General features: G+C 45.5%; 1 protein-coding gene across 7 annotated transcripts in view; it reads right to left on the reverse strand.

The window, feature by feature from the left end:
- Window positions 1-22,209, reverse strand: part of AGAP1 (ArfGAP with GTPase domain, ankyrin repeat and PH domain 1) — a 561,603-nt gene that overhangs the window by 21,344 nt on the left and 518,050 nt on the right. The window lies entirely within an intron of this gene.

A 22,209-nucleotide genomic window follows, 5' to 3' on the forward strand; every position in this document is an offset into this window, starting at 1 on the left:
GAGTCCCCCCATTGGCCTGCTGTGAGTGACGTGAACTGCTTTCTCAGGCTCCATTCATGGGAAATGAATCCCAGAACGAAAGAACCTGCCGATGTTTGTTTATTCTCTGGACCCTGGAATCGCAGCACGGCCCCCAGAGCCCATCCGTCTCAAACCTTTAACTGCCCATGTGGGAGGCTACCAGGTGAGAAAGGGTGGGTGTGGGTGGGTCAATGCGAGGCGAGGCCTTAGGGGCTGTGTCTTCCAGGAGTAAAGGACAGAGCTGGGGGCAGTTAACGGGGAGACCAGGTGCAGGGGCAGGTCGAGGTGGAAGGTGGGGAGGAGGCAGAGAGGGGGGCACTGAGAGCAATTTAGAGAAGTCTAGCTCTTAAGAAAATCACTTTTGAAAACATGTTATACTATTAGAGAAAGGCAAAACATCCAGATTGTTCCAGAAGCAGCCGAGATATTTTCAATATTTCCCATTTTCTAATCGATTGTAAACAACACAACGAAACATGAGAAGTTAACAGGAAAAATCACTTTAGTTATACCACCTCAACTCACAACACTCTTAGTGTCTCTGTGCTTCCTTCTTGTCATTTTCCACTCGCAGACATATTTTATCTTGTTGGGATTTTAGCACAGACACCTTTATTATTCTGCACAAAGCTAGTCTGACAAATTAAGTTTGTGAATTAATTTGCAAATTGAGTGTGTTTTTATATAGTAATCATAGCTAAGCTATAGTAGCCACGTACACACTGGATGTTTCTGCACTTCTATGTTAGAAAAAATGCCAGCAACTATTTTAAAGCATCAATCCCGATACACCCGTGCCAAGCAAGAGAGAGCCTGAGCCAGCCGAGTGAGGTGGTCCTAGATTCCGCGTAATGTGGCATGAAACGGGACGCACCTCGGCGGTGCTCGAGGCAGCCCTGGTGGTAGGACCCTCATCACAGCGAATTAAGTTCACCATAACAGTGGCTGATGGGATCGGCTTTGGAACATATCGCATCATAAACAGATAAGGGAAGAGAAATGGCCCTTTTCCTCCGCTCAGAATACTGTAAAATGGATATAAGCCTTTGCTGGATGCGCACCAGTGCCCGTTAAACACCAGGGAGCAGAAACTCCTTGGCTCTTCTTAAACGAAAAATTGAGGGACAAGATGGAGTGATTGCAGAGGGCCCAGCATGACCTGGTGGCTTCTCAAAGACCTGTTGGCTAAGTGGTCATTAAACAAGGGGGGTGGGGGGAGAGGGAGAGAGAGAGAGAAGGCTGCAGGTTAGAGTGGCGACACATGTGGAAAGTGGTAGAGAGCTCTGAGTAGGTTTCTAGTAAAAACTGCCAAGTGGCTTTAAGAACTACAGTCCTTCGTAATGTTATTTTTTTAAAGACATAAGACTATTGACTTTGAACAATAAAGAATCTTCTTAACATAGTTTTCCCTTTAATTTTGGGAGGGGGAGGGGATTGGAATAGTCACATGGTTCCTCAACAGCCAAACAAACAAAACAATAATAACAACAATGAAACAGATTTTAAAAGAAGAAAAGCGTTCCAGAGGGTAGGCAAATGGAAAAGGCATTTAAAATGAATTTGCACATAAACTTTTTTCAAAAAATGAAAACACAGAAACATGCTGAAAGACACTCTAACAGGACTGGTGGTCAGTCTGACTGGCACTCACACTCTTTACAGTGGGGATGGCCTGCCAGCCACCATTCACACCAGCCAAGATGAATTCCATTCCAATGTGACGACAACTGAAAATTTATTAAAGACTAGATACCCCTCTTAGAGAAAACCCCACAAATGAATAATAGCTGCTTTTTTTCTCAACTAATCCTCAATGTTAAAAATATTAGACCCAAACACATCCACTAGGTACTATTTTTTCAGTTTCGTCATGAGGTGGAGCTGATGCTGAGAATGATCATGGCGAGTGTTTACATGCATTCTCTAGAGTAAGGAGAGCACTGTTATTTCACAAGCTCAAGTTAATTCTTTCTTTAAAATCACCAAACCTCTATCTAACTAATGGGATCAGGAGGCAGAAACTGGTCAGATGTTTTATTTTCCATAATTGACACAGAGTTTAACTTGCCCAATGGCATTGCCTTTGATAACACAATATTAAAATTCTGTTTGGCTTTTCCCTGGAGAGGGAATCCTAGAATGTGGCACAGAGAAGACCTCAGGGGTTTGCTAGCCCTCGGCCGGCTTCATGGGGGTGTCACCTCTGCAGCTACACTGGGCCCCACGCTCAGAAGGGACTCACGCTTGCTTTAAAGTTCTACCATCACCGTCTTGAAATTCCTGATAACGACTGAACAAGGGCCCCATATTTTGATTCTTCACTGGGCCCCACAAATTCTCTAGCTGGTCCTGGATAGTCCAGTTGCTTTCAAATATCAGTTGGTGGCAAAGCTATCGCCAGTCTGCTGATGAAGGGCAAAACATGAACCAGGTAGTGAGATTTTCATAAAGCGAAATTCATGAATTTGTAGGATGGTTTTTTTTTTTTAATTAATTAATTTATTTTTCCCCCAAAGCCCCAGTAGATAGTTGTATGTCATAGTTGCACATCCTTCTAGTTGCTGTATGTGGGACGCGGCCTCAGCATGGCCGGAGAAGCGGTGCGTCGGTGCACATTAACCGCTAAGCCACGGGGCCGGCCCATGTAGGATGGTTCTTTTTCTGATGTTATGTCCTTCCTGTCTTCTGGACGCTAAAACGTCCTTTTATGACATGATGATGACATGACGATGACAGTAAATGATTTATTTTATGTCCTTAACTGGACGAAGGTAAGAGCCAGCCACCCTCCGTCTATCCCCCACTGGGAAGCCCCATCTACCTCCCTGCAGAGGGCCTTGCCCAAGGTGGCACTGCTTGCTGCTGCAGCAGGAGACCAGGGCAGGGCTTGCCTCCCCGTCCTCATGCATTAGGATGGTTGAGGGCCTTTCAAATAGGCTTTCAGAAAAAAGGATTTTATTGAGACAGCCATCACTCAGTATTTATGAAAGATTTTATTTATTCATTTTTTTCCCCCCAAAGCCCCAGTAGATAGTTGTATGTCATAGGTTCGCCTCCTTCTAGTTGCTATACGTGGGACTCGGCCTCGGGTTGGACGGAGAAGTGGTGCCTTGGGGCGTGCCCGGGATCCGAACCCGGGCCGCCAGCATCAGAGCGCGCGGACTCAACCGCTAAGCCACGGAGCCGGCCCCATCACTCAGTATTTAAATGTGTCAAAAATCCAGAACCTGGGAAAACAGTATTGGTGGTTCCTCAAAGAATTACACACAGAATTACCACATGATCCTGCAATCCCACTTCTGGGTATAGAGTCAGAAGAACTGAAAGCAGGATACTCAAGAGATATCTGGACAGCCACGTTCATAGCAGCATTATTCACAATAGCCAAAACGTGGAAGCAACCCAAGTGCCCACGAACAGATGATTGGATAAACACAATGCGGTATATCCACACAATGAAATATCATTCAGCCTTAAAAAGGAATGAAATTCTGACACATGCTACAACACTGATCAACCTGGAGATCATTATGCTAAGTGAAATAAGCCAGTCACGAAAACACAAATATTGTGTGATTCCTCTTACACGAGGTACCTGGAGCAGTCAAATTCATAGAGACAGAAAGTAGAATGGGGGAACGCCAGGGACTAGGGGGAGGGGGAATGCGAGTTAGTGTTTAATGGGTAGAGTTTTAGTTTGGGATGATGAAAAAGTTCTGGAGATGATGGTGGTGATGCTTGTACAACAATGTGAACATACTTAATGTCACTGAATTGTACACTTAAAATTGACTGAAATGGTAAATTTTATGTTATGTATATTTCACCACAACTGAAACAAATCCAGAATCTAAGTGCTCTCTTGTTCTCTCACACAGACACCATCGTGTGATTCTCTGAAGTTGAGTGCCTACATCTTGGTGGCCCATACTATTTTACCCAAGAAACTTAAAATTAATATTATCGATAATAGTGGTCCATACTCAGTTTTCCCCAAGTGGTCTCAAAATATCCTACAGCTGACTTTTTCTTCCAACCCAGGAGTCAATCAGTGAGGACGTGTTGCGTTTGGTCACCCTGTATGCGTCCTCCTTTAATCTAACAGTCCCTTCCAAAGCCACCCCTTTTTAGGTCTTCCATGACATTGATATTTTTGAGGAGTCCAAGCTACTTCTATTGGAGAATGTCCTCCAATCTTGTTTTGTCTGATTCAGTTTGGGTCACATTTTCAGTGAGAATACCACACAGGTGCCACCTGCCTCCCCCATGTCACGTCAGGAAGTACAGACTGGGGGGTGGTCCCACTCCCACGTCTGAGGACGTGGTTAAAGAGTGGCCCCCAGACCTGTCCTCTGTCTGGAACCTTCTCCTCGTTATAACTAACAAGCAATCTGGGGGCTGATGCCTTGAGATGGTGAACCTCCTGTTCCTCAAGGACCTTTCCCCAAAGCGTTGGAGTGTGGGTTGATGATCGCTGCTGAATCATGTATTACGTTCTTGGAGGCAAGACAGAGATTTCAAATTCTCTCATTCCTTCTCCATTGATTAGTTGGCATTTTCTGTAAAGAAGAGCAACCCCCACCCCAACTCCTTTTTGGAGTATTACCATAGAGCCATAGACTTCAAAAAATTCAATGTCATGTAATCTATTACCAACATTATTCTTTTGATGCTTACATTGTTCCAAGTTTGGCCAGCAGGAACACCTTCGAGCTGCCTCCTGTTCTGACATGTCACCCTTAGTCCCTGACGCTTGCTTGCTGGCACAGCAGCATGTTCTGGGCCCGCCTTGTACTTTCTCAGATCTGGAATGCACCATTTCCCTAAGGAGTCCTGATTCTTTTTACTGAAGCCACCATTTATTTTGCTTTATTTTTTTACTTAAATTTTGAGATAACGGTAGATTCACATGTAGTTTAAAGAAATAATACAGAGAGATCTCACATACCCCTTAGCTAGTCTTCCCCAGTGGTAACATCTTGAAAAACTATAGTACAATATCACATTCATAGTATCCTGGTATTGACACAATCCACCCATCTTGTTCAGATTTCTCCAGTTTTACTTATAGTCATTGGTGTTTATGTCTGTATGCATTTAGTTCTATGCAATCTTATCACTTCTAAGTTCCCGTACCCACCATCACAGTCAAGATTCTGAACATTTCCATTACCAGGGTTCCTCTCGTTGCCTTTTATAACCACACCCACCTCCCTCCCACCCATTCTCTCTATCCCTAACCCCTGGCAACCACTCATCTGTTCTCTATCTCTATAATTTTGTCATTTCAAGAATGTTCTGTAAATGGAATCATATGGCATGTAATCTTTGGGGATGGGCTTTTTTTCACTCAATATAATTCTCTGGAGATTCATCCACGTTGTTGTGTATATCAACAGTTCCTTCCTTTTCACTGCTGAGTAGTATTCCATGGGTATGGATGTGCCTGTGTCACCATTCACCCACTGAAGGACATCTGGGTTGTCTCCTGTCTTTGGCTATTAAAAATAAAGCAGCTATGAACATTAGTAAAAAGGTTTTTGTGTGAACTTAAGTTTTTATTTCTCTGGGATAAATGCCCAGGAGTGCAGTTGCTGGGCCGTATGGAACTTGCATGTTTAGTTTTATAAGAAACTGCCAAACTGGTTTCCAGAGTAAAAGCAATCCATTTTTAAAAACAATATTTGATATAAGCAAATTCCATTATGAAAAAGGAATTGTGAGGGCCCTTATGATTTACAGGAATGTGACACCCCTGCATTTGGATGAGAGCATGGTGTACTGGGGGACTGGAGCAACTGCAACTGCCCTCTCAGTCCCCCCAAAACTCCCCGAGACAGATGCACAGCTGACTTCAAATTCATATCTGCAAGTAGATGGGACATAAAAATGAGTACAGATCTGCGTGTGTGTGTGTGTGTAGGAAACGTTGCTGAAGAGATGGTGTGCAGGGATCAGACAACACCAATTCAAAAAGATATATGCACCCCTATGTTCATCACAGCAATACTCACAATAGCCAAGACTTGGAAGCAACCCAAGTGCCCATCAACTGACGAATGGATAAAAAAGATGTGGTATGTATACACACACACACACACACACAATGGAATACTACTCAGCCATTAAAAAAGACAAAATTATGCCACTTGTGACAACATGGATAGACCTTGAGGGTATTAGGATAAGTGAAATAAGTCAGACAGAGAAAGACAAATACCACATGATTTCACTCATATGTGGAAGATAAACAAACACATAGATACGGAGAACAGATTGGTGGTTACCAGAGGGGAAGGGGGTGGGGGCAGGGTGAAAGGGGTAAAGGGGCACACGTGTATGGTGATGGATGGAAACTAGACTTTTGGTGGTGAACACAATGTAGTCTACACAGAAGATAAAATATAATAATGTACACCTGAAATTTACAGAATGTTATAAACCAATGTGACCTCAATAAAAAGAAAACGTTCATAAATGTATTTATAAGTGAGGATTAAGTGTACAAGTTGGTCAGTAAGAAAATGTGAAGCCCCATCTCTGCTGGCTTTCAATAGGAAAAAAGTGATGAAAATAAAAATTTTAAGAACCGAAAACGCTGCAGCAGGGCCTCAGTCATCACCGTCTGAAGACTTGGCCAAAACGGGGCCTCTCGCTTGCCTGGCAAAGCTGAGTTTGCTTTTCCACACCTTTCCCCCATCCCTTCCCAGTCTTTCGGGCACATTTGGAAATTATTTAAAAAGATAAAATGCCTCTAATCTGTTACCAATTAGAAGAAACATGTGAATATTATTTTCTAATTTGTGACTCTTGAGTGTGTGTCTCAAACACCAGAGAGAAGTAATTGAAATAATTATGTCTGCTCCTGAATATTTCTATTATGCTCCTGAAATAAGAGGGTGGATGTGTCCTCTTTGTGTGATTCGCCTGAGGGTTGAATGTATCAATAAGAACATCAAAGGCCTTGACCCAAACGGCCACAAAACTGCAATTTCTACCCAGCCCATCGGTGGTCTAAGTGGCTGGAGCCCTGGCGCTGGAAAACGTACGAATAAGACAGGGCCAGTGGTCTTGGTGGAGAACTTGAGGGGCATGGGGGGCAGGGTCGGCTTCCTGGTAAACACAGCCTGTTCCCTGCAACTCCACTTGCTCCAAACTTCCCTATCCAAGTGACCGATTTGCAGCTGGAGAGCTGCTGTACCAGGCACACGCCTGATTTATAACACAAGCAGCATGGATTTTTTTTTTTTTTTTTAAACCTAGTTATAGTGCGCCTTGAGTGACTAACTCCTGAAAATTGGTAATTTCTTGGTGGTTAGCAGTAGAAGGTCCACCAATGAGAGGCAAGGCACGCTAATAAACTTATAGGGCGTTATATGCCAATTAGACCTCATCAGCCATTCAAAAGGCAGGGATGCCAATCAGGTTATCATTCCACAAATGCACTCTTCATTGCCGACGTGCTTGCAATTCAATCCCCCACTTATACATTTAAAAAGCAGCATATTAATGCTGACTGTATGGAATCTGTAATTTTCAGAGGGACTTTCTGGTTAAACAACCTCTCTTTTCTTCTATGCAAACTTCTCTTTGTTCTCCAGTGGTAAACAACGACTTGCGATGAGCATGAAATCTACAGGGAAGAAGATTCATTCCAGACTTTGGGATTCCCTGTCAGACAGAGGCTGTCAGGGAAACTTCCGGTAGACCAGTATCGCTATGTTTAGTCAGGCACCACATACTCTTCTGCAAGCACCTGAGGCCTGGTATGCGCCATCTCCATCACGCAGTCATTGGAAAGGATCTCTGCTTGAACAGAGATGGTGTCCTGGCAACTGGGAGACGGACAGGCACAGAGGGAAATTCGCCCTTTTTGGAATAGTGAGGAAACACACAGATCTGCCCAGGGAAACAGTGTGGAAGCTTGCTGTTTGCATTAAAGCAATTGATTGGACTGACTTTAATTTTATATGTTTTCTTTGAAGGGAAAAAAACACAAAAGAAGTGCACGTTCTTTGAGAAAAAGTCAATCATGTAGAAATGTACCAAGTGCACTTGGATGTTGCTACCCATGGGAGTGGTCTAGCTCGCACCCCTTTCTCCAGGGCACTTCCTGTTCTGCATAGCACCCTGAGTGTAGTCCCCGCTCCTCCAAGTGATGGACGTCAATGTCCCTTCCACTTCTGTACTTTGAAATCTACAGTCCTTTTTTTCCTTAGTTGAAGTGAGTTCTTCAAATTTGATTTGATTACCACCATCATCTAATGCCCTATTAAGCATTCATTCTTTCAAGAAATATCAATTGAGCACTCACCAGGAGTTAGGCCTCGCACTGTGTTAGGATCTGGGCTACAGGTGAAGAGAGGCAGACGGATAAATAAATACATCACAAAGGGAAAAGAACTACACGTGTTGTCTAAGCTTCTGTAATTCACAGGGACAAAACAAACCGAATGAGAGAGAGAATCCATGTTCTCTTGGTTTTTACTATGCGGATGGCCCTAGATTTAGCTCACAAAATGTAAAGTACAGCTAAACCCAGATGAAAAATGAACACTACTTCCTGCAGCTTAAGAATGCACAGGCATCCATAAACGTGAGCGCATCTTCAATGCGCGGACAGCCTATGAATCACTGAAACATATTTAAGTTCACAGAGGCACTGACCTCGAGATATACCCACTATCCACTAACTCAAGAGTCAAGGCCACCTTTTTGGAAATGGCAGCCAACTAACATGTGCCCCAGAAGTGTCTGACGTTTCAAGAGGGTGATCACAGAGATTGGCAACACCACACCCAACACCATGTGTGCTTGTTGCTTAATGGGCCCTTCCGTTTTCCAGCAGAGCCGGGTCCTCTGGCCTCTGCTTCAGTGTGCACGTCAACTCCTTCAAAGCACTGCAGGAGAAAACTCCTCTTCTGCTAATTTCCAAGTGAAAATACTGATGGAGTCTCACTAAGGTTAATAAAGGACACCATTGTCCAATGACACCCAATTCCCTGTGTAGGAGATCATAATATGCCACTCAGGCATAAGAATTATTTTGAGCTGAAGACAGTTGAGAATCAACAAATGCAGGAAGAGGCCTGATCTGAACTACCCTTATCTGCCTACAAACAGGTCCTCCATGAAAAAGAACTCAATTGTCGTAAATCCCCTCCCTGGGAGTTTCACTGACCAGGGAAGATGGACTCTTTTCCCAGGAGACGAGATGAGAAGTTGGCACCACACCCAGACAAACTCTGTCAAAATGACTGTATCTCCCATCTATTCTCCTAAAGGCCCATTTATCATTATTTATTTGTTTCAAGAAATAAAAACCATTTGTTCTTCCATAAGTGGCCCTTCTCCCCTCTCCTTTCCCCTACGAAGATGGCATATAAACTCTCAAATCCCACCATCCTTTGGGTATTCACTTCTCTGATGCCCGCGTGCACATAAAATTTAATAAACTTGTTTGCCTTTTCTCCTATTATTCCGTCTGTTGTCAGTTTAATTCACAGGACCCCAGCCCCTAGGAGGATAGAGGACAAGATCCCCCCACCTTTGTCCAGCTGCTTAGTGGAGGGACACTCTCTGATGCAAGGCTGGGATCCAGGAGAGTGAGCGTTGCCGGAGGTCCTGGGGTGACCAGTGTGGATGAGGTTCAAAATGAAAGGACACTAGCGAAGTTCCCCACCTTTCTGGAAATGACCATCATGGAGGGTGAGGGTCTCTCTTGCCCCAGAGTGGGGTCTTGCCAGATCAGCACATCAACAAACTGGACGACTGGCCCTTGTGACCCGGCCCTCCAGCTAGGGGACACTGATCATGTCTCATACGCCGTTCCTAACCCTAGACTGGGCCTGGTGCTGATGTTTAATCCGACTTGCCACATCTGGTCACTCTCTTTCTGTGAAATGACCAGCCCTCAAGGTCTCTCCACACTTTCGAGCAGGTCAGGGTCTCAACCACAGAGGACGGTCATAATGCCCCACCCCCCACAAAGATGGCTGGTCTACCTCCCTCCAGAGCCCACTCTAGAGTCTTGGATAATAATTAATCAATCTAGGTGAAATGAAGCCAACTTCCCCTGATTTGGTCCTTCACGGACAAAGAAAACAACTACGTCTCTGGTTGTCATCTAACAGATAATACCCCTGTAACTGGCCTTAACGGACCATCCACAGCACCACGTGTGCATAGAAAAAAGCCTTTAAAAATGCTGGGTGGTCCTCTTATCACACTACAGGAGGGTCCCTGTCCAGAACATCAAACTGGTCACAGGTGGGTATGAGCCATAATGGTAGCCATTCCTGGTGAACCATGCTTTGCGGTCCTGTCCGATAGTGCACGGCCATTTCAGCAGGAACCTCGGGGCAGGGGCAGGCTCTCTTGGGAAGGTGGTATGGTAGATTCGTGAGAAATGGCAGGGAGGACGTGTCATGGTAGAAAAGGTAAATGCTCCTGAATGATGGTGCTCTCTTTTCTTGTGGTCTTTTTTGGACGGGGGTTGCGGGGGTGCACGACTCTTTCAATGAACACAGAACGACCACCCCCCCAACCTTGGGCTTCGGCTCCCTCTCACTCCCACCTCGCCCCCTAAACAGCACTGAATGCCCCGTCCCCTGATGGGCTCCATAATGAGAAGCGCTGTCAATCACAGCTCCATTAGCCTGGACAGACTTTCACTTCCTGAAACAATTTATTGGATTCCCAGAAGCAAATGGGCCTTCTTCCTTTTCAGCTCTGTTTTTAGGGAGCTATTCAGAGGGAGTGTGTGTCCCTTCTGGGCCTGCTGAGCGGCCTTTGTTTCCTTCATTTACTCATGAAAACAGTTTCCTGAGTCCACCTACCTCCTCGGTCCTGGGTTTCCCGAGTGTTGGCCAAAACTCTTTTCCCCCACTGTTCAGTTGCTACACAAAACCCACCAGCTGTTTCCAGCTACTGAACCAGGGAGGGAGCCATGCATTTTATTTGCAGATTTTGGGGGGGAGGTAGGGCAGAGGGTGGGGGAGGGAACGAGAAGGGAGAGGAGGGGCACATAGTTGAAGAAATTAAATTCATGCGAAGAAATAAAGAAATGAGGCTAAAGAACAAATGGCGGAAGATGCCCTCCTTATCCGTAACTTTGGGGTCCATGCCTCCCCCACTCTCTCATTCCTGGCCACGAATTTAACCAGCTCTAGAAAAAATAAAGACGCCCTAGCTAAAATTGTATCTTAGGGATATTTAAATTTTGGGGGCTGTAATCACACTTATAAGATCTATGTTATGAGTGACAATTAAAGTTTTACCGTGATAAAATTTCTAACTATTAAGAAAACCCACGCAATCTACAAGAGAAATGCAGAGTTTCAGAGGTCAGTATATCTCTCTGATTCTGAATAGAGACAGAGGATTCAAAATTACATAAAATAATATTTTTCTTCCACTGCTCTTCTTAGAGAATAATATACACCGTGCAACTGCACTTGAGCAGTAAGGGGGTATCCTTTAAGCATAAATCAGTTTAACTTTTAACCTGGGAAAACAGACTGAGGAAGGCAGAGAGTTATGTCTGGCCTTCTGAGAATTTCACGTCAACAGTAAATTGGGGGGCACGTCAGTGCCACTGAGATCCGATCAGGGTAAAATTATGCAGCCACGTAAGAAATAATATCTATTAGGCTAATTTAATCACTGAATACTTTACAGATGAATTAGAATTTAGAATCCAATTATTTCCAACATTTGGACTGTCAGGGCCTGTTTCTAAGTAGGAGGGGGAAAAAAAAGTAGATCAGGGTGGGTTTTACAGATGCAGGGAATGGAATGGACCCTTTCCTGCTCCAAGGCTGCGAGAAGAGCAGAGAAATGACAACTGTCATCAGGGTTTTTGCCGTCACCCCACCCACCGGGCCCAATGAACCCAAGGCCAGGACACGGGATTTGTTATCCCTGACGGACAGCCATTGTCCCCGCCAGAGCCCTCCTCCAGGGCTGGCGTGCCTTCACAAAGGAAGCCGGCTGGGCCACATCCTGGGGCGGCCCACGGAGCAGGGCAGCTCCCCAGGCCTGGAAAACCACAGGGCGCCCTCAGGGGCCACTGCAGGGGCCTGGTCATGCCCTCGGCCAGCCAACCCCTCTTCCAGCAGCATCCCCCTCCCTCTCCCCACTTTAGGGCTGCATTTCTTTTTATTGACAGTAAAGGCTCAGGGGATGAGGCAGAGAGAAGTGAGAAGTAAGCATGCTGGGCCCTGCTGCAGCCTGCAGGCCTCTGGGATACATATGAGCTGGTCCTACCATCCAGGACGGGGTCGGTGGTTCTTTGTGTGGGGACACTGGGAATCAATGGACACTGAGGCCAGGCTGTGAGGTCAGCATTAGAGACATCGAAGCAAGAACAAAGTAAGCCTGCAGAGTGTTTCTTGGCCAAACAGCTCCATCCATGTAGGTGGGGGGAGCTGCAGAAACAACAGATCTTTCTGACCTGCACTTTAGTGTTCTGAGTTCTCCAGAAAGAATCAAGTGTTTTTTTTCCCTCCCTCTCCACGTGTATAGGCCAGTTCAGGCAGTAATGGAATTGGGTAAACAAAAATTCTGACAATGGATATTTGAGTTATGAAGAGGAAGACAGAGTTGTTTCAGGGTTTTCAATTATTTAAATCCAAATAGAGGTTTCTTTAGAAGAAAATGACTGAAAAATGAATGCTTTTTTTTTTTTTTTGGAGAATAGAAATATGCAGAAGCCCTTTGTGTTATGGTTGTTTTGCAATGTTCAAGAATATCCCACATTCCCAACAGCAGAGTAGGAATGTTATGGAAAAACCTCTACTTAAAATTCATTCCAGAACGATCCTTACAGCGTGAAATGAATGGATGTACCGTGCATTTAAATTTTAATATGCCAGCGGGTCACGGGGCTGGCCGTCAAGACTGAATACACTTGTTTAAGTTGAAGGCGGCAGCAGAGACTCCTCCTCTGCAGGAAGGCACGACTAAAGGGAACCATCATTAGAGCCATTACGCGCTGGGGCTCCCCTAACCCCCTTCCCTGGTAGGAGGGAAATCTGCTGTTTACAGGCCATGGGGGTTTTACGATGGGGGTGCTTCCTGCCCTGCTGACCAGACAGGTCCAGCCCTACAGACTTGTGAGTTCTCCTGCACATTTCCTTCCACCTGGCACACAATGCGTCCTTATTATCCCTTTAATTACCGAGCTGGACCGCCCTGCTCCCTCTCAACTAGAACCTTTGTGTGTGCCTGTGTGTGTGTGTATGCGTGTATTCACATTTATCTCTTTGATTCATTTAATTGAGGGCAGGGCATCGGATAGGATCTCAGAAGAGACATTCCTTGTTCTAGGATGATTTATTACAGCTCTTGAAAACACCTGTTCATCAATTTATCCTTTTGTAAAAAAATCAGACTTAATATCCAGTTTCTTTAAAGTATTTACAAAAATCTTCCTAGTAATACATTAAGTTAAAAAAAAGCCTATATAATTATAGCAAAAGAAACTCTACTTAAGAATAATCTTAAGAAAGCCTCCCAAATTTGGGTGATTATTTCTCCACATATGCATGCATACACACACACACACTCACACGCTATTATATGGAATTCCAATGATGATTTTCAGTAACGGGTGCTCTCTATGCAACAAGGTAAGCTGGTAACTGCTTGAAAATAGGTTCTTCAAAGCAAAGCAAAGGAGAATCATTTGAAGCATGTGGATGTCATTTTGACGGGTGCAGAGCAAAAAAGTCACTTTCTCATGACAAAACAAAAACAAGCCTTTAATCTTTCCTCTAGGGAAAAAGTCAGCCTTCAAAGTCATATTATAGACGTAAGGAGCCCGTAAGGGGAACAACACTTATGTATAACAAACTCAGCTCTTCACACTGACGTCTGCATTATTGGGAACACATAGGTTGATTGAAAAACCCAAGATCGAAGGTGACTGCCAACCGCCACTTCTTCTGTAAGTTCACAAGCCAGGCCTCGCTTCTTGAACTTGGTGAGTTTCATGAACCAACCACCACTGCAGGTAAGCGGTTTGCCCCTGATGGGCCTTTCGGGAATCATCTTCCTTTCTGGAGGGGATGGAGCAATGCCTCCCTGCTCCTACTCCTGCCTGGATGCTTCGGAAAAGCTCTCCTTCCCTGAGAGATCAAATGGGCAGCAGCCTCGAAGCAGGACCTGGTCGGTGAGCTACCACCACACGCCTAATTAATGACCCTGCTGGTCGCAGCTGGAAGAGCTGAGCTGGGGGTGATTAATTAAATTAGCTGGCAGAGGAAATTACAGTGGAAAAGCCAAAGTTTGATTGCTCCATAATTAACCGCAGTGCAAATAATATCTGCATCCATAACTTCCAGCGATGAGATCAGAAGCCAATTGAATTTGGCACTGATTGAAGCTGTAAATATCCCGCAGTGAAAAATGATAGGTTTGTTCTAGAGGGAAAACTTACAGAAATGGACATCTAGCAAATGTGATCAGGGGAAAAGGGCGCCGGGGGAAACTGTAGGAAGGAAGCCTTACCTTTCAAGCTGCCTTTTTCCAACATTAAAACACCTCTTTTTTCATATTTCTTTTGGATTAGTGACTAGGCGTGCTATCTTCTATATCCTGTCTCTAAATTTCAGATTTGACTTCCCACGCATGGAACCTATGTTGAGATTCTATTTCCCTTCCTCGTTCCAGGGATTAAAACTCGATTCTAAAATAATTTCATAGGCTGATGTGAGGGGACCACTTTCATCTCCCCTAGAAGAGGAATATTCTATTTAGACCATCAAATGTGGGAGCGATTGCTGCTTTTCTGGATAATGACATTTTTTCCTTCTTTGTAACCATTTCATGTTAAAAACATGGTTTCATTAGCAACGGGATTCTACTTAAAAGAAAAAAGTATTTTATACAGATAATTGCCCTGCAAAAAACTGCAGAACTTTAAGTAGACGGAAACACGACGTTTTCTACCATCCATGTATTTTCCTGAGTAAGTTATTTCAAGGCGGAAGTCATGCATCTCGACCAGAGAAGCTTTCACTAATGACTTGGTGGCTTTTGACCAAGAGGTGTGGCATTTGCCTGGCAAATGGTCCACAATGTACCCCAATCTTGACACACAGAGAAGCTCTCGAATGGAGGAAACGCTATAGCTATAAAAATGTGACATAATGAGTGGCAAAATTTTAAAGGCAGTACAGCTCAGAAATGCATCCGCAGGCATTTCTCAATGAGCTTCACAACAATCTAGTGGGTAGGTAGGGCAAGAATAGTGATTCTCATTTTTTTTTTTAAATAAGAGAGTTGAGGGTCAATGGTGTGGCTGAGTTTGACCCAGCCCTCTTGCCTGGTGCCCTCATTAGACCTAGGACCCTCTTCTTCCTGAGTCGACATGGTCTTTCTTCCAACAGATGGCTCCACCTGCACCCAGACTGAGATGTGCCCACAAGCACCACGTCTGGAAGGAGAGAAACATGCAGCTGGGCCGTGACTGTGGTGCGGGTTTGATGATGTGGACCACAGCATCTGGAGAGGACAGAATAACATGGCAGACAGATAAAGGCTCCCCAAATATGTCCACGTCCTAAACCCCAGAACCTGGGAAGATGTTACCCCATACGGGAATATCACTGGAAGGCAGCAGGGTAACAGTCAGAGAAGATGTCAGGACAGAAGGAGAGGTCAGGGTGACACAGAGCCATGAGCCAGCATAAGGAGCAGCCTCTAGAAGCTGGAAAAGGCAACAAATGGACTCCCCCGGGAGCTTCTAGAAGGAACACAGCCATGTTGACCCATTTTGGACTTCTGACCTCCAGACTGTATGATAATGAATTTGTGTCACTTTAGGCCACTAAATTTGTGGTGATTTGTTACAGCAGCAGTGGGAATCTAATATCCATACTACCAGGAAGACAAGGACTGGATGAAACCTGTACAAGAGAGCGTGGGTCGGCAGGCCTTGCTGAGCTGGTTGGTGGCGTGGCAAAGGGCCCACTGAACGTGATGTCTGGCAGCACCAGTCCGTTGTGGCCATGTGGTCTCCAGGAAACCTTCTCTGCCTTTGGCCTCGGGATTCCACAGGCCCCCAGAATTACTGGGCTGCAAACTGGCCTCATTCATTCCTCTCTACTGCCCTCCTAGCCCGAGTAAGGAAGGTTCTGGGCTCTCGTAGACTCTAGACTGGAGACTTGGTGAAAGAGGTGGTCCCACCCTGTCTCCCTTCCTCTTGTCGGAAAACAATTCTTTAGTGGTCTCTTGCATCTCTGTGTGTCTTCCAGCAGAGGCTCGACTGCTTTTGTTTCTAAATATCTTTCCAAGAATGTTGCATAGAGAACAGCCTTGGCCCAGAGAAACAGCATCTCCCTAGGAGCAGAGGCAAATGTGCTTTCTGCCCATTATAAAAGATATGGGTTCCCTGAGCTGAGGGCCCCTCTCCTGCAATGCAGCCCACTGTGGGTGCAGATGTCACCTGGCTCGGTGATCCCTAGTCACATCACTCTATAGGAACTGGGGGCTGGGGAAGTGACACAGATGCTAATACTTTGGTTACTGCTATGGCTGTGAGTAATAACCTTTTCTTTGTCTCTGACCCAAGAGTCTCATGGACCAGCTCCATGGAACTGTGGCAGGCTAGCTTGCCATTAGGAAAAATCTCAGAGCCATCACAATTTCTCACTTCCTACTAATCCCTGCCTGGAACGTTTGTCTTCTGCAGTAGTGAAACACATGTTACATGTCGTGTTGGATCCTTCTTGTATACCTCTTCCTGCAGTACCCCTCCTTGTCCCACCAACTTCCTGTCTGGTATTCCCTTCTCTCCTCAGCGAAGACTCCTTGACTTCTGTTCTCTTCTTCCTGCTGCAGTTTTGCATGTATTACATTACCAAGCAATTTTTAGTGTGTCTGTGTCCCTCTGGGCTGCAGGACCCCTGAGGGAAGGCATGGTGTCCCAGGGGCTAGCACAGTGCTTGGCACATAGTAGGAGGAGGGTGTTCTGCTGTCTGGATGCCACGCCTGGCACAGCACAGGAGCCCCCCAACCCCCCACCAGACAGGGGGTCTGGATCAGGCTGTGGCCCCATCTGGCATCTGGGCACCTCATGAGATCAGGACTGGGATTCACTGCTCAAGCCCTGGGGCCAACATATATGGCCAGACCTTCTGCTGGAACAAAGGCAGAGCTGGTGATGAGGATGCAAAGGCAATGGGTGTGGTCATTCATTTAACCACATGGGACGAGGGGCACACCAGGTAGACAGAAGAACATAAGCAAGGTCAATGACATGAGACAGGGCAGGAGCCTTTGTGGAGTGATCAGTCTGGCTCAAGTATAGGATTCCCACAGGGAGAAGGGGGCCGGAGGGTACCACTGGGTCCAGTCCATAAAAGCACCAAGTCACAGGAGCCAAGTAGGGGTCAGAAACGTGTGAAACCCATCTGGTGTCAGGAGATACCACTACGTTGTTCAAGATGTCCTTTGGTAGTAATACTTATCCAACGAGATTATCCTTTAAAAGGCAAAAGGGCCAAGAAAATGTGCGCCCAGGATGGACAGCTTGTGGCTTCTGCTGGTATGAATTCTCCTGGCAGTGGGAGCCATGGCAGATGTGATGGTCAATTTCATGTGTCATCTTGTCCAGGCTGCGGCACCCAGTGATTTAATCAAACACCTGTCTAGGTGTTGCTGTGAATGGTTAACATCATCTACAATCAGTTGCCTTTAAGGAGAGATCACTCTTGACAATGTTGGTAGGCTGCATCCAATCCACTGAAGGCCTTAAGAGCAAAAACCTGAGGTTTCCTGAAGAAGAAGGAAGTCTGCCTCCAGACTGCGGCATTAACTTCTCCCTGAGCTTCCAGCCTGTCGGCCTGCTCTACAGATTTCACATTTGCCAGCCCTCACAATCACGTGAGCCAATTCCTTAAAATAAACCTCTTTCTCTTTGTACACGTGCACGCACACACACACGTGCTGTTGGTTCTAACCTGCTCTATTGGTTAGTGAGCAGAGAAGTGTCCCATTCAAAGAGATGCTGTAGAATCATGAGCCTGGAGGTGATAACACACTGGCTTCATGGGGGCGAGGGGCATAGGGTGAAGAACGGAGAGATAGGGAGGATGCATATAGGGGGCGGGGCATCACCTTTCTGGACAGCACTGTGATGAGACTAACTAAATTCCCCAAAAAGTCCACAACCTTTGATCTTCCTAAAAGGAACCCATCCTTAGAAAAGAATTAGTCATAAGCCCCTCAAAGATGTATACACAGAAGTGCTCATTCTAGCCTGCTTTCAGTATTTCATTGCAAATATTCTCAGTGTCCAAAGGTGAATAATTACATGATGGCTCAATCATCAGATGGATCACTGTGACACCATTAAAAAGAATGCTTTAAAAGAAATATATAATGACATGGAAAGAGGTTCATGATATAATGCTAGCCTGAAAAAAGGCTTTAAAATTGTTTTTAAAGCATTGTTTCTTTTCAAAAATTTTGCATAGGAAGACCACACGTAATACGTAAACACTAACTGGGGGTGGAATCACAGATATGTATGTATACGTGTATGTGTGTATGTACATGTATGTGTTCATGTAGGTATACATGTATGCGTGTATCTATGTATGTATTTTCAGCTCTCTATAGGATACAATCACTTCCCCAAATGTGGCCCTTGACTTTCTAGATATTTCTTCAGGAAGGGTTCTGTTGTCCAGTGATTTTGGGGACACTGCACTTGGCTGGATGTTCACAGCACAGAGCCTTCCCTCCCTTACTGGTTTGGGAAGTTGTACATACATACAGAAGCCATAAAGTGGCCATGAAGAAGCCACTTTAATTTTGTTTATTCCAGTTCTCAAACACACCTCTTTTTCCAGGAACATCTATTATCATTTTGCTGGAATTAAAATTCACAGGAGTACATTTTGGAAGGCACGGCTTTGACACGGCATCCTGGTTCCTACGCTGAGAAGGTCTGGATGGTTTATGGCCCATGTTTAAGACGTTCAGGAAATAGATGTTCTCAAGACTTAAGAAAAAAACACATAATATTCTCCTGATTGTGAAAACAATCTTATTTTCATTTTCTAGAACTTACTGAGAAGTATTATGAGGAGGACCATTACTAGATAGGATGGGTCTTGGTGAAGAGCAGAGCAGCCTCAGGGCTCCCTGAGGCCTATGTGAGGACATTACAACACTGCCATGTTATTACCTTGTGCCCACCCAGGCTTCCTCTGGCCCACGGCCACCACTGTGCTTTCTTCACTGGGGCTTCCTCTGAATCATTTTCTTCTCCAAATACATTTCAGATTCTGAACCACTTACCCTGACACAAGATTTCCACTCTAGAACCAATGGCGGTATCTTCATGACACACTGGGCAATCCACATGGCTGTGCCCATTGTCAGAGGACCCTCTCGGAATCTGTCAGAGGCACCATGAGGCTTGGGAAGAGCATGATGAGGTGACAGGCCGGCCATAGCAGATGAGGAGAAGGTTCCCACCAGGCATCCAAGGAGGGGCACCTCAGGCGATTTCCAATACTGAAGAAGCCCCAGAAGGTTCCATATTTACCCCAAAGGCTTTGGAAACCAAGGCGAAGAGATTTGGACCCAGATTCCTTCACTCTCCTCCCAGGCTGGAATACCATTCACTACGACAAGTGCAGCAGGGGACCCTTTGTGGCTTCAACCCCCACTGATGTTGCCTCTTTTAGTCTTGTGTCTTCTTCAGTTTTCTTAATAAACCAGGAGCCCACTGGGGTGGGGGAGGGTGGTACTAAGTCTTTTTATCCTAACAACTTTATTGAGGTATAATTTACATACCATAAAATTCACCTCTTTTAAGTACACAGTTCAACGATTTTTAGTAAATCTACAGAGCTGTGCAACCATCACCACAACTCGGTTTTAGAACATTTCTGTCACCCTCGTAAGATCCTTCATGTCTGTTTGCAGTCAATCCCCAATTCCACAGGCCACCACTAATCTGCTCTTTTTCTCTCTGTATCTGCCTTTTCTGGGCATTTCACAGAAATGACATCATATATTATGTATGTCTTTTGCATCTGGCTCCTTCCACTGAGGACTCACGTCTTTATGTTCATCCCATGGACAAGTGTTAAGTAAATGAAAACAAGAATCGCAAACAAAAAGCACATCGAAGAGAGCGCTTCGCATTGAAGTAATTTTTGGTCACCGTTCAGTTCATTCAGTGAATGTTTCATAACATTTCCACACGTCTATTTTGGTTCAGTGTGGTTCAGAAATACCCACTGTATTTAGGTGTTAGGTTTTATGTTTTATGTAGGCTATTATTTAGTAAGAACAAAAGGACTCTTTTGACGTTTAAAATGAACGTGAAATTGCTGAGTTTAAACTTTTGAAAATTAACAACAGCCTCTGCTGTGCCAGATAAAAACTGATCCCTAAGTTCCTAGAGTGCAGAACGTGAATTAACATCTCAGTGTCTTCATCCGTCAACCTGACGATGGAGTTGCCCCATTCTGAAGAGACCACGCGGGTGATTAAATGGAGAATCGGAGAAGTCTCTTTTACGTGGAGTCTTTAGTCTACGTTCAGCCTAACTCACAGTAAAGAAATGTCTAAACCTTTTGTAGTTGATAATAAATGGGAGGGAGAGAAGAAAGAACCACAGACTTTCCAAGCTAGAAGGGGATCCTTGGTGGTCTTCTGCTCAACCTCTCCCTTTGCAGAGGACACTGATGTCACGAGAAGTTAAGTGAGCTGCACTGATCTGCAGCCCCAGTGGGACAAGAATCTGCGGTTTCTCACTGGGGTCCCTACGACGTCAAGCTGCTCCCTCTCACAGTCAGCTGCTGTGGAAGCAGGAGTCTGGAAAGGACTTAGACCAAGGACGTCAGGACAACCCTCTAATGAGAACTGTCATTGGGTCTTTAATGAGAAGGAGGGGTGTCTACTGTAAAAGACTGTCTGGAAGTCAAAAATCATGGGCTTTCTGTTCCCAGGGAAGCCCATAACCTTCTCCACAATCTCCCCCGCTGTCTCTGAGGGCAGTCCTGAGTTACCTTGGGAAGCTGGAGGCTCTAATTTTTCTGGAAACGGGTCAGCAGATACATGCAACACCTGGGTACTAGGGCTGTTTTATCAGGTCTGTGTTTGGGGAAGGGGCTGGGGTATGAAGTTGGTGGTTGTTGGGGGCAGGCAGACTGAGGGAGGGAGGCTGCGCCGGCCCAGGAGAGCTGTGGCCACATAGGACTTCGAGTCCGGGCAGTTGGCATTGACATACAAGGTCTCGGGATAGCCTGGGACGTGGACCGTACCCACAAGGCTCAGGGTCAGGCAATTCACACCTGAAGATCCGTAGGCAGGGTCCAGGGAACCAGTCCAGGACCGGGGTGTGAGGCAGGACCCCAAGCCTTGGGAGGTGATCGAAGTATAAGGCATTTCCCAAAACAGGGACGAGGTAGAAATCCAGTGGAATTTGGGCACAGAGACGCAATAAGGCTGTACACCATTTATTGACCCAGGGATTATGGAAGGGGCTTTACACAGCTCTGGAGCTCAGAACAGCCACATGAAGCAGACATTCTCCTCTCCAGCATACGGACGAGGACACCAAGGTCCTGAGAGGCTAAAGGACTCGCCTAAAGTAGCACAGCTGGTAAGCGGGGGAGCTGGCATTCAGACACCTGGCAGAGGCAGAATTCTTAATAACATTGCACTGGACTGCTCCAATTGATTTATCCAGGGAGAGGGGTTAAAGCTTCTAGAAAATTTTAAATGATATATGTGGCTCACGTTATACTTCTGGACTGTAAGTGCTGGTGTACACAGTGGTGACGACGAGAGAGAGATCTGAGGGGAAAATGTAAGACTGTTCTTGGAGAGAAGAAACCATTTTCTGAGCAATGGAAAAACCACAGCTTACCTGAGTTTTTTCCCTCCTGTGGGGATGTATTGAGTTCTCTCCTAGAGATGGCCAGGGACACCCAGTGGAAAGAGAATCATCATGACCATTAGCACTGGCATCTATGGGCAATTCTCAGTTCTCAACAACGGTGAATAATTCCAAAATCTGGCATGGCTTTTAAAGTTGAGAAAAATTCCGACTTTGTGTGCCAGCCATGTACAGCTGCAGCATCCCAACCTGCTCTGCCAAGGAGGCTGCCGGGAGCTTTGCAGAGACCCTGAAAGGGGTTGGGCAGCAGAGAAACTCCG

This window comes from Ceratotherium simum, chromosome 37 (assembly GCF_057802395.1).
Source record: "Ceratotherium simum simum isolate JZ-2026a chromosome 37, ASM5780239v1, whole genome shotgun sequence".
NCBI lineage: Eukaryota > Metazoa > Chordata > Mammalia > Perissodactyla > Rhinocerotidae > Ceratotherium > Ceratotherium simum.